Genomic DNA, 13,225 nt, shown 5'->3' with positions numbered 1-13,225 from the left:
TACTGGCTATCAAGGCACTCTACATACATTTAGATACTCTACGTATGTAAAGCGTATGCATTTTTGTTATGGAAATATTAAACATATATATCACTTCTTAAAAATTTTTCTGGGAGTTCCCGTCGTGGCGCAGTGGTTAACGAATCTGACTAGGAACCATGAGGTTGCGGGTTCGGTCCCTGCCCTTGCTCAGTGGGTTAACGATCCAGCGTTGCCATGAGCTGTAGTGTAGGTTGCAGACGCGGCTCGGATCCCGCGTTGCTGTGGCTCTGGCGTAGGCCGGTGGCTACAGCTCCGATTCAACCCCTAGCCTGGGAACCTCCATATGCCACGGGAGCGGCCCAAGAAGTAGCAACAACAACAACAACAAAAAAAAAGACAAAAAAAAAATTTTCTAATGGAGTTCCTGTCATGGCTCAGCAGTTAACAAACCTGATTGGCATCCATGAGGACGAAGGTTCGATCCCTGGCCTCACTCAGTGGGTTAAGCATCCGGCGTTGCCGTGAGCTATGGTGCAGACGCAGCTCAGATCTGGCGTTGCTGTGGCTGTGGCGTAGGCCAGCAGCTATAGCTCTGATTGGACCCTTAGCCTGGGAACCTCCATATGCCGAAGGCGCGGCCCTGAAAGGAGAGAAAGACAAAAAAAAAAAAAACTTAGAATCTTCCTGCCCGTAGTTCACAGAGTCTCACAACAGCCCTGGGGTTGAATGAAGCAATAAATTAACAGATAAGAAAACTGAGGCTGAGCATGTTGCTCAGCAAAACTAAGACGGGATCCTAGGATGATTAACTCCAAGACAGAGATTCTCCTCACCAGATGAGAATTATGAAAGGTCTATTAATAGATCCCCTAATTAAGGGGGCTAGTCATCTGATCAGTGCTTTGGACTGCTGAACATGTTGGGACAGTTTCTGTTACTTGTCCCTTTCAAAGCAGGGAGGAAATCCAATCATGTTCCCCCAGTTCTATACTCAGTCCTTAAGTAAACAGTTAGTTTGGTCTTTGGTTTCCTTCCAACTCTGTTTTCTCTTATAAAACATTTCAGTAATCATGTTGCCACAACATTGAGCAAAAAAAGAAACCTTCACCAACTCACCACCATCACCTTTGTTTCTTATCATGTGCCACTTTTCTAATTACAACACTGAAAAACTCTGAAAATGACAACACTAAAGACCGATAGCCACAAGATGGCAGAGTTTACCATTTCATGTTTTTCTTGCTTACATCATTTATTCATTCATTCATTCAAAAATTATTCTTTGAATGTCTGCTATGTTTTTAGTGCTTTTCTAGGAATCAAAAGGATTACAAAAGAGGCATACTATGTGATATGGTTCCTGCCCTTGAGCTTGAGAGAGGGCAGTCTGAGGGTAAGAAAAGACACGTCTGAGAACATTTAAATGAAAATACATGTAAATGTGAGATTACAGGCCAAATGATGATATAGACTGCCGTCTGATTTTAAAATGAGCCAGAATGGGCAAGAAAGTCTACATGGAGGGAGCGAAGACTGAACGGGGGCTTAAAGGATGAATAAAATAGATAGGTTGGAAAGGAAGAATAAATCCCAGGAAAAGGGACAGGTGTGGGTCATACTACAGAGGTAGAAATGAGCAAAACATGTACCCAGGTCAGTGATGAGACTAACCTGGTTACAACAAATGGACATTGGGTAAACAAGATTGAAATAAATTAGATCTCCATTGATTTTGCTAGAATGATGCCCACCATAAAAGCTAAAGTTCTCTATTAAGTCTGCCAATAACTGTAGCCTCTGGGCAGGCAATTTGGTCTAGCTTCAGTTTTGTCATTTGTGAAATGCGCAGGTTAGACAAGATGACCTCTAATAGCCCTTCCAAATCTTACAAAATAAAGAGACAGAAAAACAGGGAGGCAGGCAGGGAGGGAGGGAGACAGAAAAGTAAGAAGGGAGGGAGGAAGGAAAGAAAGGAGGAGCGGGGGAGGGGGCAGTGAGGAAAAAGAAAAGTGATTGTAAGTTCTCTGGTGTTGTATGGCCTTTAACATGTTTCAGCTGCAAACATGAACAGTGACAGTCTGCATGGTGGTGAGAGCTTGGGCCCTGCTGTTAGCTAGACTTAGTTCCAGGCTTGGATTCATCACTTATTGTTCAACAGTAAGCAAGTTAAATTAAGACTCTATAAGCTTCACTCATTCATTCAACAGATATGTATGTAACACCTTGTGCTGGTCATCAGGAACAGGGGGATAAACAAGGCAGACAAGATTCCTTTTATGGAACTTACAGTTTTGTAGGGGAGACATAAACGTAATCACTCAAGAAAGAAATCACCCAAGAAATCACCCAAGTCTAATCATAATCACCCAAGAAGCTAGATACAATAGTAATGGGTGCAAAAGGACAGAGTGCTATGAGAGCAGATAACCTGAAGGCCTATAACCTGAAGCCTAATCCAGTTTTATTGGTTAGATGTTTCCCCAAAGAAGGATGAGCCAGACAAGGAAGACGAGAAACATATTTCAAGGGCAAGTGAAGAGCATAGGAGGGGGCTCTAAGAGTAGGAACTGGCATGCCAAGGAACTAAAAGGCCACTGTAGCTATACACCTGAAACTAATAAACATTGTAGGTCAAATATACACCAATAAAAAATTTTAAATAAAATAAAAATAAAAAGCCACTGTAGCTGAAGCACAGAGAACTAGAGGGATAATGGCAGAGGGGAGACCAGAACATGTCAGACAACAAAATCTAGGTTATAGCATCTTGAGGGCCCTATGAGACCTGTAAATCGTATGCTAAAGCAGTAAGAAGTCTGTTTCCTTATTTGTAAAAGAGGACAAATAGTACATCTCCTTCATAGGGTAGCTGTGCCAGTTAAAGAGCCCCACTGCCCTCTCCCATCCTGTACCTCCTTACTGAATCTACCACCAAGTTTTTTTTTTTTTTTGCTTTTTTTGCTTTTTAGGGCCACACCCATGGCATATGGAGGTTCCCAGGCTAGGGGTCTAATCGGAGCTACAGCTGCCCGCCTACAGCAGAGTCACAGCAATGCCAGATCTGAGCCGCATCTGCGACCTACACCACAGCTCAAAGCAACACTGGATCCTTAACCAGCGAGCGAGGCCAGGGATCTAACCCAAGTCCTCATGGATACCAGTTGGTTCTATTTCCACTACACCGCAACGGGAACTCCTACCACCAAGTTCTATCAGCACCATCTCCCAGAAATTTGTCACCTATGTAGACTGAAAAAAATGCATAACATAAAAGTTGAAAATAATGTTTTATTTGGTGCACAAGGGCTTAAACCCAGAAGACAGCCTCTCAGATAGTTCTGAGGGACTGCTCCAAAGAGGTAAGGGAGGAGCCAGGCTATATAGGAGTTTTGCAACAAAAACCAGGTAGTTGGAACATTGAAAGATTACTATTAATTAAAGAAAATCAGAATCTCAAGTTAATGAATGTAGCGATTTTCTGTGTATGGGAAGATGCAAGAATCTGGGCTCATCAAAATCACTCCTTTGATATGCAACTTAACTATCCAAGGCCAGTATCCTATGCTTTCCCATCCTGAGTTCCCTCAGGGTTCACCATTGGGCAGCATTAGTGGCCAATGGCTTTGTTTGCTGATATGGCAAGCAACATTTTTCATTCATACCTCCAAAATTCATTTCTTCCTCCACTGCCACCACCCTGGTCTACATCACCATCACTAGCCTGGACTATTGCTAACTGGTCCCCTAACTTCCACCTTTGCTCCCCTCCACTCTGTTATCTGTGCAGCAACTCAGTCTTACTAAAATGTAAATCTGATCATAACACACATTTGCTTAAAACCTGCCAGTGACTTCTCACTGCTCTTAGGATTTAAGACAGATGTTAATGCTGTTCCCTTTAATGAGATGTGTATTTCAGCTCCAACTCCTCTGCCCTAGTTCATTCCAGCTCATCCACCTTTCTCTTCTTCAGAGAAGCCTTTCCTGATCCCACCATCTATTTCAGGTTCTTTTGTTATTTGCCCACAGAGAACCCAAGACACTATATAACCTTCTGATCACTTATCTCTATAATTACATACTCATCAGCATGATTGTTTAATGTCTGTTTCACTAAACCATAAGCATCAAGAAAGCAAGGAACACGTATTTTTTGCTTACTTTTTTTATCCCCAGAAACTTATCCAATGCTTGACATATAGGAAACACTCAATGAATATTTGTTGATTGAATGATGATGATGTTAACTACTACTACAAATAAAAATAACACTAATAGTAATAATTACTATTTATTATCTAATTATATTAAATATTATTACTATTATTATTAATATGCTATTTCATTGATAACTATCCCTCCAGGAACCAGCTGTTTAAAAAACAAAGTCCAACTGAGTAAATTTAAAGATCAAATTGGCTTTGGAGTTCCCATTGTGCTCAGTGGTTAACAAACCTGACTAATAACCATGAGGCCATAGGTTCGATCACTGGCCTCGCTCAGTGGGTTAAGGATCTAGCATTGTCATGAGCTGAGGTGTAGGTCACAGATGCGGCTCGTATCTGGCATTGCTGTGGCTGTGGTGTAGGCCAGCAGCTACAGCTCTGATTCGACCCCTAGCCTGGAAACCTCCATGTGCTGTGGGTGCGGCCCTAAAAAAAAAAAAATCAAATTGACTTTCATCAGTGATTCATGAATTAGGCAGCATCTCATCTAGAAAATAAAAAGGAGCTCCAAAGAACTGTAGGAAAGGTTTTTAAAGTCAGTGAAAAATAAAATATTGCCTGCCATATCAGTAAACAAAGGATGTCATAGTGTCAGTGATTACAACCACCTCCAAGGGTGAGGCCTGAGGGAACTCAGGAAGGAAACAAAGAATACCTGCCATCTTGCACCCCGAGGAAGCTCAGGACTTGAAAACACAGAATACTGGCCCCAAATAGCTGAGGTGCACATCAAAGGAATGATTTCAGTGAGCCCAGACCTCTACATCTTCCCATATGTAGAAAAGTGCTAAATTCCTTGACTTGAGATATCTAGTTTTCCTGTTATTAACAGTAATCCTTTGTTCCTGCTACCTGTCCTTTGTTGCTAAACTCTTTTATATCCTAGCTCCCTCCAGCCTCCTCTGAGCAGTTTTCTCTGGGTTACTGGAGATGCTGTCTCCAGGACTTGAGTCCTCAGTTTTGTCCACCAAGTAAAACATAACTCTCAACTTTTATGTTGTGCATATTTTTTTAGTCAACAGCAGGAGGGGTGGGAAAAGGAAATTATTAGAAGAGAGTGGACTGTTTCAGGCAAGGTCACCTGCCTAAGGGGGACAGCAGGTGTCTATTGGGAGGATTACCTCACTAGTGCTGACCAGGTGATTCTAGATTACTTAAAGTTTACATTCCTGGAAGAAGCTGAAACAGTAGTTAGGTTAGGAAAAGTCTTGGTTTGCTGATGTGGGGCTTAGCATAGTGACTCCTTTTTTTTCTTTTTCTTTTTACAACTGCACCTGTGGTATACGGAAGTTCCCAGGCCACGGGTCAAATTGGAGCTGCAACTGCAAGCCTTTGCCATAGTCACATCTGCAAACTATGCCACAGCTTGTGGCAACACTGGGTCCTTAACCCACTGAGCAAGGTCAAGGATGGAACTTGCACCCTCACGGAGACTATATTGGGTCCTTGACTCTCTGAGCTGCAACTGGAATTCCAAGTGACTCCATTTTTTAACCCAGCTCTAAGCATAATGGTAGCACAGGCTACACTATTCATCTGTAAATATCACACCAAATTTTTCAAAGCCCCTATGTGTTTAGATCAATTATTACTATATAACTATAGTTACCACAGGCAGAGTTATAAGACTCTGAAGTCAGATTAGAACTAAGTCCTTGTTCTGCTACTATCTTTGTGACATTAAACAAGTCAACTTGTCTGGGACAGAGTTTGTTCTCAAACTCATGAGACTTTAATGAGATCATGCATGTAAAGTGTTTAGCACAGTGTCTGGAATATAACATGCACTCAACAATATTACTGTTACATCTTACAGCTCATTGATTAGTCTCAACAAGTTCCTATTAAAATGTACAGCAAAACCAAAATATTAAGGGGCCTATGACAGCGTGCTGTCTCAGCCTGCTTGGGGAAAAACTCCTTCATGATACAGGAACATGACTGAACCTCCCTGTAACCTTGAGAAATAAAGAGAACTTTGAAGGAGACAAGAAAAGCTACAGAAAGTTGAGTTGGGGCCTCTGAAGAATTAAAATGAATTGTTTACTTTATATGTTAGTAACATCATCTGGAATGCCGAAACAATGGAATGGGCCCAAAGGGTTTGCTTTCTAAATGGTAGCCAATCTCTGAAGGTACCAATATAAAATTTATACCTGATCTAATCTCTCCTTCTTTGGACCTTTGTGCCCCTGATTCTCCAAAACCAATTACCTTGAGGAAACTGAATTAATTGCCCATGTCCTTTGTTTGGGGAACTTAGCTAACAGCCCATTGTCCTCTATATAAATGTTATCTGATCATGCTTAAGCCACCTTTGCTCCTTTGGATAGATGCACAAAAGACCCAGAATAGCCAAAGACAATCCTGAAAAAGAAAAATGGAGCTGAAGGAATCAGGCTCCCGGACTTCAGACTATACTACAAAGCTACAGTCATCAAAACTATATGGTACTGGCACAAAGACAGAAATATAGATCAGTGGAACAGGATAGAAAGACCAGAATTCAACCCATGCACATACAGTCAACTAATCTACGACAAAGGAGGCAAGAATACACAATGGAGAAAAGACAGCCCCTTCAATAAGTGGTGCTGGGAAAACTGGACAGCCACATGGAAAAGAATGAAATTAGAACACTTCCTAACACCATACACAAAAATAAACTCAAAATGGATTAAAGACCTAAATATAAGACCAGACACTATAAAACTCTTAGAGGAAAACATAGGCCAAACACTCTCTGACATAAATGACAGCAATAACTTCTCAGATCCACCTCCTAGAGTAATGACAATAAAAACAAAAATAAACAAATAGGACTGAAGTAAACTTAAAAGTTTCTGCACAGCAAAGGAAACCCTAAACGAAAAGACAACCCACAGAATGGGAGAAAATATTTGCAAATGAAGCAACTGACAAGGGATTAATCTCCAAAATTTATAAACACCTCCTATCACTCAATACCAAAAAAATGAACAAACCCATCAAAAAATGGGCAAAAGATCTAAACAGACAGTTCTCCAAAGAAGACATACACATGGCCAAAACACACATGAAAAGATGTTCAACATCACTCATCATTAGAGAAATGCAAATCAAAACCACTATGAGGTACCACCTTACACCAGCCAGAATGGCCATCATCCAAAAGTCTACAAACAATAAGTGCTGGAGAGGGTGTGGAGAAAAGGAAACCCTAGTACACTGTCGGTGGGAATGTAAATTGGTGCAACCACTGTGGAAAACAGTATGGAGATTCCTCAGAAAACTAAAAATAGAACTACCATTTGATCCAGCAATCCCACTCCTGGGCATCTATCCAGAGAAAACCATGACTCGAAAAGACACATGTACTCCAATGTTCATTGCAGCACTATATACAATAGCCAAGACATGGAAACAACCTAAATGTCCATCGACAGAGGAATGGATAAAGAAGGAGTGGTACATATACACAATGGAATATTACTCGGCCGTTAAAAGGAAATAATTAATGGCATTTGCGGCAACATGGATGGACCTAGAAATTATCATGCTAGGTGAAGTTAGTCAGACAGTGAGACACCAACATCAAATGCTATCACTTACATGTAGAATCTAAAAAAAGGACACAATGAACTTCTTTGCAGACCAGATCAACTTTGAAAAACTTATGGTTTCCAAATGAGACAGGTTGGGGGCTGAGGGGATGCAATGAGGATTTAGGATGGAAATGCTGTAAAATTTGGTTGTGATGGTTGTTGTATAACTATAAATGTAATAAAATTCATTGAGTAATTTTTTAAAAAGGGATATTTGGGTAGGAAAAGCCTTCATAAGCCAAGGGATAGAATCTCAAATGGCGGAATCTAAGAAAATAAGACATGCAATGCAGGAAATAGATTCAGGAAGAGCACATTACTCTGTATGCTTTAAATTAGGCAGTGGTTAGGAGGAGGAGTGTAGAATCAAATAGATGGGATTTCAAATCCAATTTCAAACCCTAGATCTGCAACATACTAGGTGGGTGATCTAGGTAAATTAATAATTAAGTCCATTTCCTCAACTGTAAAGTGAGGAAAATAATGATCTATCTTACCAGGTTATTAGAAAGATTAAATAAGATGACATAAAGTCATCCAAGAAGATTGTGATTTTTTTTTAGTCTTCACATAGTTTTATTATTTAATCACATCTGGTGATTGAACAGAATTGATAGTGTTCAAATTTTTTCTGACAAAACAATGGGCTCCTTCCAGAGAGCCCTAGGGCCTGTGAAGAGGCCCACTCTCTTTGTATTTCAGGCAGAGGGTGGAAGGAGCAGCAGTGATGGGAAGCCCAGACCTCTGGCCACTGGTTCCACTTCATGGGTAATAGCCACATGGAGGACACAAAGAGGGAAACTTAAAGACAGATGAAATCTGTATCCTCCCTACTCCAAATAAAAAATAAAAGCATCATTTAGAATAATTATGCCCAGACTTCTGCTGGGAGAAGTTTGCACACTAATGATTTACATGAAGGCCACCAAGTCTCTTAACACCCTGAGTGCTTAACGGAGTAGGGTTGTGGGAAGGGGGGTAACAGGCAAGACCTTTCCTCTCTCTCTCCCAGCAGCTACCCTTCCCAGCAAACCACAAACCTCAGCTTTTCAGACCCCTTCAGTCTGCTCCCAGAAACCTCAGATGGTTTCTGCTTCCCACTCTAGAGCCTCCAAACCTTTCCCAAGTCCTTCCTCTCTATCAAAATGTAACTATCTGTTCCCTTAAGTTCTTGCTCTTTACTAGATATCAGTAATATAATTCGGGGTTAAAGCACAGTAATATTTTGATGATTTATGATTTTGTTTCCCAAAACCCATAGATAAGAGTTTCAAAGAATGCATTATGAAGGATATTAAATCAACAAATAGGAGTTCCCATCATGGCTCACTGGTTAATGAATCTGACTAGCATCCTTGAGGATGAAGGTTCGATCCCTGGCCTCGCTCAGTGGGTTAAGGACCCAGCGTTGCCGTGAGCTGTGGTGTAGGTCACAGACGGCTAGAGTCCCACGTTGCTGTGGCTATAGTGTAGGCCAGCAGCTACAGCTCCGATTCTACCCCTAGCCTGGGAACCTCCATATGCCGCAGGTGCGGCCATAAGAAGACTAAATAAATAAATAAATAAACAAATACTTTTTGAGGGCTTAGTGTGCATCCAGCATTGTGCTAGATCCTATACCACTGTACCAAGGAACAGAAGAATTGTCACAGTGGCTCTACCCAGCCTACTACCCAGTTGCTAACATCAGCAACGAAGAAAAAACAAAGGTGGAAGATTCATACAACCATTCTGGCAGGCAATTTAGCCAATCATAGCAAAAGTTTTAAGATTTTGTATAATTCTATCATTCATATTCATAATTTAAATTTATGTAAAATTATATATATATATATCTTTATATATATTTGGGGGGGTGCTTTTTAGGGCCACGCTTGCAGCATATGGAAGTTCCCAGGCCAGGGGTCAAATGGGAGCTGCAGCCGTCAGCCACAGCCACAGCCACAGCAACTCCAGATCCGAGCTACGTCTGCAACCTACACCACAGCTCGTGGCAATGCCGGATCCTTACCCACTGAGCAAGGCCAGGGATCAAACCCGCGTCCTCATGGATATTAGTTGGGTTCATTACCACTGAGCCACAATAGGAACTCCCCAAAATTTTCTATAATTCTTGACCCAGTAATTTTGCTCCTAAGAATTTTTACTAATGAAATAATCAGAGATATATACAAAGATGCAAGCACAATGATTTGTATTACAGGATTATTTATAATATCAAAAACTTTAAAACAATCTATTCAGAATAGAGGACTACCTAAATAATTTAGTTTTCATCCATATGATAGAATACTATATATATTAAAGTCATATTACTTTAAAACTACATAAGCTCTTTAAAGACAGGAAGAATTTACTTATCGCTGAGTGTGAATTTTTTTTCTTTTACTTTTAGGCATAAAGATTGCAAAGATATATACCTTAAATGTTGAAAAAATGGCTATCTCAAAATGGTAGGATTACCTGACATTTTTGAGCTACATGTTCTAAATTTTCCAGAAGAAACATTCTTTTTTCTGATTTTTTTAAAAGTATAATTGATTTACCGTGTTGTGCCAATTTCTGCTGTACAGCATAGTGATCCAGTCAGAAACATTCATTTTTAATGGGAAAAAAATAAAACATATTTTTAAATTTTAATATTCCTTGAGAAGGACTGTTTGTCTTCCTTATAACTTCAGAGAGTAGCTAAAGTCCCAGCTTCTCCTAATGTATCCATTTATGGTTCTGCACTTATAAATGTACGTAACATTTTTAATCCTTTAGATTTCTGGTAACTTCTTGCATTATTCTTTTTTTGAAATCATTGTACATTCAAAGAAGTTTGCAAGAAATGTATAACGAGGTTTCAATGCACCCTTTCCTCAGTATCCCCAATGTTAGCATCTTATACAACTATAATGAAACATCAAAACCAGAAATTGACATTGGTACAATTCACAATGCTTATTCGAATTTCACCAGTTATACATGTACTCATTTGTATCTGGGTGTATATATGGATGGGTGGTTAGCTCTATATAATTTTACCACATGTATAGCCTTGCATAACCACCACCACAATCAAGATATAGAACATTTCCAACACTGCAAGGATCTTTCATTTTGCCCTTTCATAGCCACACTTACCTACCTTCCTCTCTAATTTCCCTAATCAGTAAACATTCTCCCATCTCTATAATTTTGTCCCTTCGAAAATGTTACATGGAACTACACACGATGTAACCTTTTGGGATTAGCCTTTCTCACTCATCGTAATTTGGTGATTCATCTAGATTGTTATATGTATCCTCAGTTCCTTCCTTTTCCTTGCTAAGTAGTATTCCAAGGTATGGATGTGCCAGTTTGTGTAACCATTCATCCACTGAAGGACATTTGGGCTGTTTCCAGTTTTTGGCTATTACAAATAAAATTTTTATGGCATTTGTGTACATTTTACCAATTTTTAAATTCTCAATTTGTCACCAGAGAGCCCAAGAAAGCCTCCTTCTCCTATATACTAGGACTTATTGAAAAAATTCATATTTACTTTACCCATACTGGCACGGTTTCATGAGAACCGAGTTAGATTAAGAAAAGAACATGGAGTTACACTGTATTTTCTCACTGAATTATACTTTCTAATGTATCTGTCTCTGCCCCTCGACTATGAACTACATGGAGGCAGGGACCATGAGTGAATAGCCTCTACTTCTAGGGCAGGGCACAGGGCCTAGCACAGAGTAAGTGTTCAGAAAATGTTAGGATCTCTAGGGGTGGGTGGGGCCCGGGGATAGATGTTCTATGAGAAACTCGGTAAGTTATAACAGGCAGTCAGGTTGAGAACTATGATTTAGCTGAATATATGAATATGTAAAGGAGAAGAAGGAAAGCTCATAATAGGAGAGGACAGACTCAGGACAGGGGTGGGGATAACAATGTTCTCTTAGCCTTCTCCACCTTCCAGAGAGAGTTCTGTGTCCAGACTAACCTCTGGACTGCACAGTAGAGGATGTCAGTAATTTCCAGTGCTGTTTGTGAAGTGCAACTGTTGAATTCCTACAGCTGACTGGAGTAAAGAAAAGCCAGCTTTCATCTGCCCTGTGGGGTTTTACCTATGTGAAAGTCTGCCCCACGCAACTTTGGAGCCCCAGACACCTTGAGGAGTTTGATGGAAAAAGCAATTAGCGATATGAATTACCTGAAGGTGCTTATTTGTTTGGATGGAATAATTATGTTTGAGAGAGCTTTGGAAGAGAGGAACAATGGCTCCTTATGTGACTGGATTGCCTGGGAAACACAGCCGAAAACTGTCCCTTGACAAATGCCAGTCATACCAAACCTCAATAAAATATGTTGAACATATAAAACCACAAAAGGGGCTGGGCACAGACTGTGGAATATCACTAAATGGCCAGGGTCCAACAGTTGAAAACATTGGCTGGGGATTCAGTAGACATTACAGGAACCGGTTGAAGGGCTGTTCGAAGATTGCAAAACACATCAGTGAGGTGGCTCCTAAGATCAGAATCATCAGAGCACAGAGTTGAAAAAGGAGGGGAAGGCAGGGACAAAATACCAGGGCCTGTTAGTCAGGAAGAACTGTGCTTGGGGCTCAACTATGTTGCATATCAAAATAAAGCTGTCCTTGTGAGAGGACCCCCCCCCAAAAAGCAAACAAAGTAGTTTTTGCCTGGGCAAACTTTTCTCATGTGCTCTGACTCTTGAACTTCCAGAGACTTGCAGGCTGCCTGACTCAGGGTTCTGCTTTAGCATGTGTTACGGAAGCCTTTTATAAACTGATGCCAGTTTTGAAGACTTGGGATCTGTGCTACGTCATAAAAACGTAGAGGCAAAGATAACCATGGCTTCTTGCCAAGTGTAGTTGGTCAACTGGCGAGACCTGAGATCCAATTCAAAAATTTGAGTTTGTAGCACAAAGTAGACAATTACAGACAATGCCCTCAGGTATTTTATGTCCTGGAAGGCAAAGACCATAGGCCCAGGCTGATTCAGGAAAGGACATCTCCTCTATGCTGGAGAGTTGAACTATTAGCTGGATAAAGAGGGTGGGGAGGAAGGTGTAAAGGAAGTACAGGCTCAGTCTCTGGAACTGAGAAAACACCTGCAAAATGCTTTCCCTCAGCTTGCTTGAGTCAAATAAGCGCTATTTCAAGAAGGCAACCTCTGCCTCCCACTTTTTCAGAGGACTGTAAGATGCTTGTTTCAGCCTCTCTCTGCCTACCAAGGAGGCAGGTTGAAATCTCATAGTAGAATGAGAAAAGGCCATGACCCAGGGGTCCCTCCTCTCCTTCAAGCTGAGAGGTGAGGTGAGAAGTGACAGGATCCAGGTGTGTGTCTGGACTCAAAGAAAAAGGGACCATGGCAGCCCAGGTGCTGGCAACCATTTTTTACATCAATAGTTAAAAAAGATAGCAGTACTGCCAAAAGCAT

The sequence above is a fragment of the Phacochoerus africanus genome, chromosome X (genome assembly GCF_016906955.1).
Source record: "Phacochoerus africanus isolate WHEZ1 chromosome X, ROS_Pafr_v1, whole genome shotgun sequence".
Lineage (NCBI taxonomy): Eukaryota > Metazoa > Chordata > Mammalia > Artiodactyla > Suidae > Phacochoerus > Phacochoerus africanus.
Note: the sequence above shows the minus strand (reverse complement) of the source record.